Below are 8,617 nucleotides of genomic sequence, written 5' to 3' on the forward strand. Positions count from 1 at the left end.
GGAGCGTGGGTGATGCTGAAGCTAAGCTGATGCCCAAGTGGAGGACCCAAAAGCTATGCGTGGACCCGCGGGTGGATGGATGGATGGCGTTGTTGCTCGAGACCACTCGAGCTGCCCATGACAAGCAAGCAGCAGCGGCTGGTAGCCATCGGTTGTGATGAATGATGATGATGCCATGGTCTCTTCTTCGCCTTGCACGCAGCTGCTATTGCCGATCGATCGATCGATAGCGTCGTCGCCCATCATGGCAGGCAGCGTGATCCAACTCCCTCCCGACCGGGACAGATGCAAAGCAAAAGCGTGCACGCGTGCTAGCTACCATGGTTGGTCTGGATCACACACCATCTTCTGCCTGACGTAGTGTCGCTGTTCTCCTGGCACTGTTCACTCAACACTGGCACAGTGCTTCGACGCTTTTTTTAAGCGACCGTGCATACGCCTCCTCTGTACACGTATTTTCCTCTCTCCCGTTTCAGAGTATTTAGCAAAACCATGCATTTTTTTAAACTATGAGCTTTAATTTTGTGAAAAGAGATTTCACTTGATTTTTTTAGGGGTTTCACTCGATTTTTATTAGTTATACTAGTGCAGCTCTTTGAGACGTGCTGGTGTGTTTCATTTTTGCTGCTCAATCTATTCTTGTACCGACTTTATCGCTCAGTTTCATTTTGTTTGCTACTTTCATTGTTGGGCCAAATTTGTTCAACAGTCCAGGCCCAAGGCAGCCCAGGGTAGCAGCACTCGATGTCGCGGTAGAGCATGGCCAACTTTTCGAATAACCCAAATGCCATCCACATATGCTTTTTTTAAAAATCATATGTGGGTGGTATTTGGGTTATTCGAAAAGTCCAGTTACAAATTTTGGATTTTAAGAAAAGAATTTTGGGTTCCAAATTTAATACTCAAAATATATATTAAGAAATTAGCACACGGTATTTCGGATTTAGGTATTTCGAACTATCATAAATGAGCAAAATCATAGAAATATTTAAGAAAGATAGGACTACAGCTGCAAGTTTAAGCAACGGAAACAATAGCTCTTAGTAGCATTTTAACAAAACAAAAAAAAACCTAAGCTCTACCATCATACATAGATCAAGAGGTTCCAATGGCATCATAATTGGCATTAAAAAAATAACACAATCAGTCACTCACAAATACTAAATAGCATATAGTGTTTCACTAATCCGAGTAAATTGGGTACCAAAACCTAATACCCAAGTTACCCAAACTAAGAATCAGGTTTATATCAGAAATTAAGATGGGGTAATTCGAGTTAGGGTATTTTGGGGTTGGGATGGAACCGGGTTTGATAAGGTCTGGAGTAGACCTTATCAAACATTTAATTTTGAAATATATTTTGTTTCATATAAAACTATTACTTCTACTAAGGAGGGGAGGATTCTAGAGGAATTGGGGAAGAAGGACAGGGAGATAGAGGTGCGGCTGCAACCTGGGAGGACAGGGTTGTATTTCGTTTTGGGTTTCAGTTTTACAATCGATGCTTGAATCATCCATTACATCAGCTTATATAGACGGGACCCAGCCGTAGCTCGGATGGTGCGCTCTCCAGGTGTGGAGGCCACCGATCACGAGTTCAAGCCCGCTTGTGGGGTGTACGACCCCGGATACCCACGGTAGACCACATGGGTTGCGTCCCCAGGGGTGGCCCAGCCCACAAGACGAATCCTTGTGGGGCACGACTCTGCTCGACGCCTCCCGCAAGACACCGAGAAGATATCCTGAAGATACTATGAGATCTGTTAGGATATGTATGATCCCAAGATTCCTGTTGTCGGTGTTTTGGACCGGCGGGTCCTCAACCAACTAGTGAAATGTACTGCGTGCCCCTAATCCCGGATGGTGATACAAAGAGACACAAGGTTTATACTGGTTCAGACAATAGGTACCCTACGTCCAGTCTGAGAGATCGATCTTGTATTCCTTGCACCGAGGTGCTCGTAGTAGGGGGTTACAAGCTGGGCGAGAGAGGGAGCTAGCCCCATGTCTCTGCGTGGAACGGTGTGGATTGCTTGAGATGTTGATCTCAGGCAACGGGGGAGCGTGCGAATTACAGAGTGTTCCGCATTGCTTGCGCGTGGGTTTGAGCGTCTATCTGTCTATGTTCTCCGTTCGGCCCCCGTTCGTGAGTTCGTGAGCTCGTCCTCTCTAGAAACGGCCCCGGTCTCTCCCTTTTATAGTTGAAGGGGGGACAGGGGTGATACATGTGTTCGCTACGCAGCGTCCTATAAGCGGAGGTGGCGTGTCCGAGCCCTATAGCTTGCTACTGTGGCGGCATGGTCAACGGAGTGGTCATGTCCTTGTTGTGCTGGAGCAACGCGCCAGTCACATCCAATCCTGTGCGACGTGGGAGCTCCAGTGATAGCTTGATGCAGGGCATGGCGGACGACGTGTCGGTCGCTGTGTGCTGATAGTGTAAAAAGCCGAGGCTCAGTTGGTGCCGAGGCCGAGCCATTGTGGGGGGCTCGGCGGGCGCGAATCCCGACGCTACTGAGACCCTGAAGTGGATTGCCGAGGCCCGGAGGGAGCAGTTGGTCCTACACACTGATTCCAAGGCTATAGTGACCCGGACTTGACTGCCCACGCCGCGTTGTTCCTGGAGCAGGGTTAGGTAGCACAACGCAGTACGGGCGTCAGTCGTGGGCACAGTGCCGAGCACAGCGATCGGTAACCCCGGCCCTGTCCTGTCCTGGACGGCATGGTGTTGATGCGACTCCCATCTTATTGGTCACTCCGCTATGTCGAGCCGTCGTCCGGCTGACACCGCGGGAGTGGTTGGTCATGTTAGTTGAACGTGACATTCTATCAGGGAAATCGATCGAGGCGGAGGCGGCAGGGCTGTTCGCCGAGCCGGCCTCGAGCGAGATGGAGAATCGGTTACTCGTCCGAGGCCTTACGTGCGAGGCCTCGAGCGAGGCGGAGAATCGGTAGCCTGTCCGAGGCCTTTCGTGCGAGGCCTCGAGCGAGGCGGAGAGTCGGTAGCCTCGGACAAGGCCGGGGTTAGCCAATAGTTGTCTCTTGGCTTTGATTTTGACAGGGTCTAAGCGATTTTTTCGGTTTTCGCTTAGGGGACCCCTTTTATGGTACCCGACAGTAGCCCCCAAGCCTTAGGGAGAGTGTGAGTGCTCTCCCTGAGGTTTTGACGAGACTCAGCTCACAGCAGCTCCTGGTGGGATGGTGTTTCATACTTGAGGCCTCGGTGGGTGCGTGCAAGCGCACCCGCCGGGTGTAGCCCTCGAGGCCCTGGAGGAGTGGATTTATTCCTCTAGGGGCTTTTCTCATGTTTGAGTGAAGGGTCTTATCGTGTTTGCCGAGTCCATGAGTGCGAGTTTGGGTCGCTGGGTCTCGGCTTGGTTGCAGGAAGAGCCCCCAAGCCTCTGGACAAAGCGAGAGGGCGATCAGGAGTTTCCCTGGCTTTTTGTGTGGCCCTCGCGCATCCTTTTCGTTCGGAAGGAGGGGTTGTCTACTGAGCCCTCGAGTGCAAGCCTAGGTCCTTGGGTCTTGGCTTGGTTGTAGGGAGAGCCCCCGAGCCTCCTCACAGAGCGAGAGGGCGATCAGGAGTTTCCCTGGCTTTTTGTGCGACCCTCACGCATCCTTTTCGTTCGGAAGGAGGGGTGGAGGATGCCAGGCTACCCTCGGTGGGCGCGAGCAGTGACACCTCTGGTGAGCTATTATTGGGTAAGTCCGAGTGGAGGCCTGTGCCCCATTCGATAGGGGTCGGCTAGCGGTCTAGAGACGCACTCCAAAAGTACCAGAGGGCTTCTCTAGTGGGTCCTAGGGCCGTTCGATTGGCCCTAGGGGCTCGGTGCCTCCCTACGGTGGGATCCCATTCAGAGACTTCCCTGCCGGTCTCGGACATGACTTAGGGCATCCCAAGCATTTTCTTGCTTGGGCCTCGGCCATGTATGGGCTCGCCCATAGTCATCCCTAACTCTATTGTCCTAGGGAGGCTGTTGAAACCCTCGGGGGCCCAACCTTCGAACCCCTGGACCATAATAGGCTCGGTGCCTTTTATCACGTTTTTCCCTATGAGTTCGGGTTGCTTGTCTTCGACCTGGTTGCAGGAGGAGCCCCCGAGCCTCTGCCCGGAGCGAGAGGGCGATTAGGAGTTCCCCTGGCTTTTTGTGCGACCCTCACGCATCCTTTTCATTCGGAAGGAGGGGTTGTTTACCGAGCCCTCGCGTGCGAGCCTGGGTCGCTGGGTCTTGGCTTGGTTGCGGGAAGAGCCTCCGAGCCTCTACATGGAGTGAGAGGGCGATCAGGAGTTCCCCTGGCTTTTTGTGCGACCCTCGTGCATCCTTTTTGTTTGGAAGGAGGGGTTGTTTGCCGAGCCCTCGTGTGCGAGCCTGGGTCGCTGGGTCTCGGCTTGGTTGTAGGAAGAGCCCCCAAGCCTCTACATGGAGCGAGAGGGCGATCAGGAGTTCCCCTGGCTTTTTGTACGACCCTCGTGCATCCTTTTTGTTCAGAAGGAGGGGTGGAATATGCTAGGCTACCCTCGGTGGGCGCGAGCGGTGACACTTCCGGCGAGCTATTATCGGGTAAGTCCGAGTGGAGGCCCGTGCCCCATTCGCTAGGGGTCGGCTAGCGGTCCAGAGACGCACTCCAAAAGTACTAGAGGGCTTATCTAGTGGGTCCTAGGGCCGTTTGATTAGCCTCGGGGGCTCGGTGCCTCCCTACGGTGGGATCCCATCCAGAGACCTCCCTACCGGTCTCGGACATGACTTAGGGCATCCCAAGCATTCGTTTGCTTGGGCCTCGGCCATGTATGGGCTCGCCCATAGTCATCCCTGACTCTGTTGTCCTAGGGTGGCTGTCGAAACCCTCGGGGCCCAGCCTTCGAACCCCTAGACCGTAACGGGCTCGGTGCCTAGTTCCTTCGTCTGAAAGGAATCGGGTGGGGATATTCCCCTCCCATCGGCTGATAACGGCGGGCGCGCCTTTTGGGATGGTTTCTCAGGGAGACGGAACGATGCCTACTGCTGCTGCAGTCAGACACGACGTGATGTCTGCGGACGGGACGTTACTATGCGCACGATTAATGAGGAAAAGGTGGGCGCGTGGGCGGTTTAATCAGATCCGGATTAACTGCGCCAGATCTAAGGGAAACTTCCCTAGTTTCATCGCCCGTCCGTTTTGCCCCTTTCCTACATAAATATGTGTCGAGCCTTGCCCCTCTCCTCCTTACCTTGCCTGCATTCGCCTTTGCTGCCCTCGAGCTGTTGCTAAGAACAGAGAGTGTCGGGGAGAAGAAGGGCGAAGGGGGAGGAAGAGAGGGAGAGAGCGAGCCTTACCACCATAGTCGCATTCTCCACCACACTCATGGCTGGTGCTATTGTCATTTAGGCAGATCCTTGGGGTCGGTCTGACGTATCCATGGAGACGCTGCAGTCGCTCATCGACGATGGCCTCCTCCATCCGGTTACCGACCCCAGCAGATCGGAGTGGATTGCTCCGGGGGGCGAGCCGGAACTGAGGCCACGCGATGGCTACATTGTGAGCTTTGTGTCCTTCCATGAGCATGGTCTTGGCCTATCGACGCACTGGTTCATGCGGGCGCTCCCGCACTACTATGGCGTGGAGCTCCACAACTTCAACCCTAACTCCATCGCGTAGGCGGCCATCTTCGTCGCCGTCTGTGAGGGGTACCTAGGGATTGCCCCCACATTGGGAGCTATGGCTCCACCTCTTCCGGGTAGAGTATACCACCAAGCCGATAGGCACGACAGGTATGAGGAAGGCGGTGAGGGCCGATGGCTGCACTCTCCAAGTGCGCCAAAACCGACAGCACCTTTACATCCTGGCCCAGCTCACGTCATCCAATCGCCGTTGGTACACCAGCTGGTTCTACCTCCGCAACAATGACGGCGGACTTCCCCCCTACACCGGGTGGGTCGTGGAGAGCCAGCCGGAGAAGTGGAGGTACGGCGTCCCGCTGGTCGACTAGCCCAAGCTGCAACCGCTCCTGGAGGGGCTGGAGAGGCTACACAGCCATAGCCTTACGACGGCTATGGTCGTGGCAGCCTTCCACCGCCGGAGGGTGCTACCGCTGATGGCTCGGCGGTGGCGCCTGTTTGAAATGTCACCAGATGAGCCGATCAAGGGCATCCGGATGTCTGCCGTCACCCTCTCTGATGAGGAGATTCTACGTCGAGTGAGGGAGACGGTGGAGGGGCGGCTGAAGAGTGGTGGTCTGACCCCTATCGTGATGCGCCCATCGCGGGGGTACCTCTCCCTGGTAAGTCACATGCCGTTGCACCCCCGAGGCCTCCTCATTCCTCACTGTTCCCTGTTCCCTTATTTGTGTTTGCCGTTCCTATAGGGGATGAGGGATGTGCGAGCCTCCCCGCCACCTGTTCCCGAGGACGCAAAGCGGCGGGCGGTGAACCGGGCACATGTCGAGGCGCAGAAGAAGAAGAAGGACGCCGAGGAGGCGAAGCGTAAGAGGAAGAACCTTAAGCGCGAAGAGCTGGAGAAGCGTCGCTAGCAGCAGTGGCACGATGGTCTCCTAGTGGAGGTGTCTCCATCACCGTCGTTGTCGGAGTCCTCAAGTGATGACGACGAGAGCGAGGTGAGGCGGGGTACCTTGGACCATCTCCCTGACGTCAGGGGGACGGCACTCGGGGCATCGGCGAGCAGCTCGGTGTTTCCAAGAGGAGGAGGAGAGGATGCCTCGGGGCCAGCGATCGCCTGCCCCGGGGCTGAGACCAACACGCCCGAGGCATGGGTGTTAGGGAAGCGTGCTATCAGCCCGGTGGGCTCGACGGCGGAGGTAGAGCAGGTGGCGGCGGAGGCGACCCAATAGCCTCCGCAGAGGGTCGAGGCGGCACTAGGATTTGATGAGGATTGGCTGGCACCGGTGGACACGGAGGCCGTGCCACCGCCGCCGCCACCGCCGTTGCAGAGGAGGAGGGATGCAGTGTCGAAGCGGTTGTGTCCCTGTTTGAGGTGAGTGTTTTTTCGACGGAGTTGGCAGCATCTCCCATTCGTCCCTCGGTCGTATGCTGACCTTGTTGGTGTTTTGCCTTCAGCTGGAAGCGTCATGTGGAGGTGCCCTCCTTGGCACCACATAAGGCGCTCAAGGTGAGCGCCAGCTCCACTGCCCAATGGGTGGTGGAGGCGCAAGACGCCATACAACGCGGTGCGGTGTCGGTGAGGGCCGACCTGAAGGAGCCGGTTACCCAGGGAGAGGCTACCGAGGCAGCCATGGAGCAAGCGGAGGGGGAGGAGCCTACGCCTTGTGAGGCTGAGGCCCATGAGTCAGATGGGGCCGAGGCATCCTCAGTCGCCGAGGCCACCGAGGGCGAGGCCGAGGCCCCCAGATTCCCGAGGCTAAGGCGATGGAGGCTGAGGCGCCCTGGACCACCGAGGCCAAGGTGGTGGAGGACGGAGCCCCCGGGACCATCGAGGCCGAGGTGGCGGAGGCCAGAGCCCCTGGGACCACCGAGGTCGGGGTGGTGGAGACCGGCGTGAGCGTGGCCAAGCCGGCGGCCTAGGAAGTGGAGATGGAGGTAGGGCAAGCTTCAATACTGCCCCTGGTCCCAGGCCCGCCGCCATCGCAGGAGAGCGCCCGGGAAGTGGAGGTCCATTCGATCTCCTCCGATGATACTTCTCGAGGGTAGGAGGTGGCGGATGATGAGGCGGCCAGCCCCGTGGAGCAGCCAGCTCCAATCTCTGCCGAGGGAAGTTTGGCCCTCATGCGGGTACGACCCAAGCCCTGCAGGTGGGATCACCCACGTGTCTTGTGGCAGAGCTGGGATGACCCAGAGGGGGAGCCTCTGTTCACCCTTGAGGACGCGGCTGAGGGGGGGTGCTGGAGCACTTTTGAGCAATACCGCCAGCTGGCGGAGCGGTCACTATGGACAACGTTGTCTGTCATGGCTGACGATCTGCCCGGCGTTGCCCAGGTACGCACCTTCTTTTCTCGTGCAGTGTCATCTTTTTCCTGAATTTTTCTCATAGTGCTTGACGTCTGTTTTGCCTATCCAAGAGCTCGAGGCCCGGTCCCTTGGGAAATCATTGTTCCTCCGGTGGGAGAGGGATGTCTAGGACTAGCTCTGGCAGCAGAAGGACCTGCTTGCTGGTGCCGACAAGCTTCTATCGGCATGGAGCATGGATGTAGAGGACCTCCGCCTTCGCTATGTCGATATGAAGGCCGAGGCGGCCACAGCTCGGGAGTAGGCCGCCCCTTTGGCAGCGCAGATCAAGGACCTAGAGGAGCTAACCCGGTTGGCCGACGAGCGGGACACCTTCAGGTCCCAGGCTAAAGAAGCGAAGGCCTCTACAAAGGCCATCGCTAGGCAGCTAGGGACAGAGCAGGGTGCGCACCTACTGATGAAAGGCGCCCTGGCGAAGGCCCTCAAGGTGGCCGAGGCCTCCCGGACTGAGGCTATGGTCTGTAAGGGAAAGGTCGAGGGTGAGTCCTGTTCCCCTTGTTTTATTTGCTTTTCTTGCGTTCGACCCCTAACTCCCCGATGTGGTGCAGAGCTGGAGAGGGAGGCTTCCAAGGTGGCCGAGGCCTCTTAGGTCAAGGTCCAGCACCTGAAGGAGAAAGCCGAGGCCTCTCGGATCGAGGTCCAGCGCTGGAAAGAGAAAGCCG

Source organism: Miscanthus floridulus, chromosome 11 (genome assembly GCF_019320115.1).
Source record: "Miscanthus floridulus cultivar M001 chromosome 11, ASM1932011v1, whole genome shotgun sequence".
Lineage (NCBI taxonomy): Eukaryota > Viridiplantae > Streptophyta > Magnoliopsida > Poales > Poaceae > Miscanthus > Miscanthus floridulus.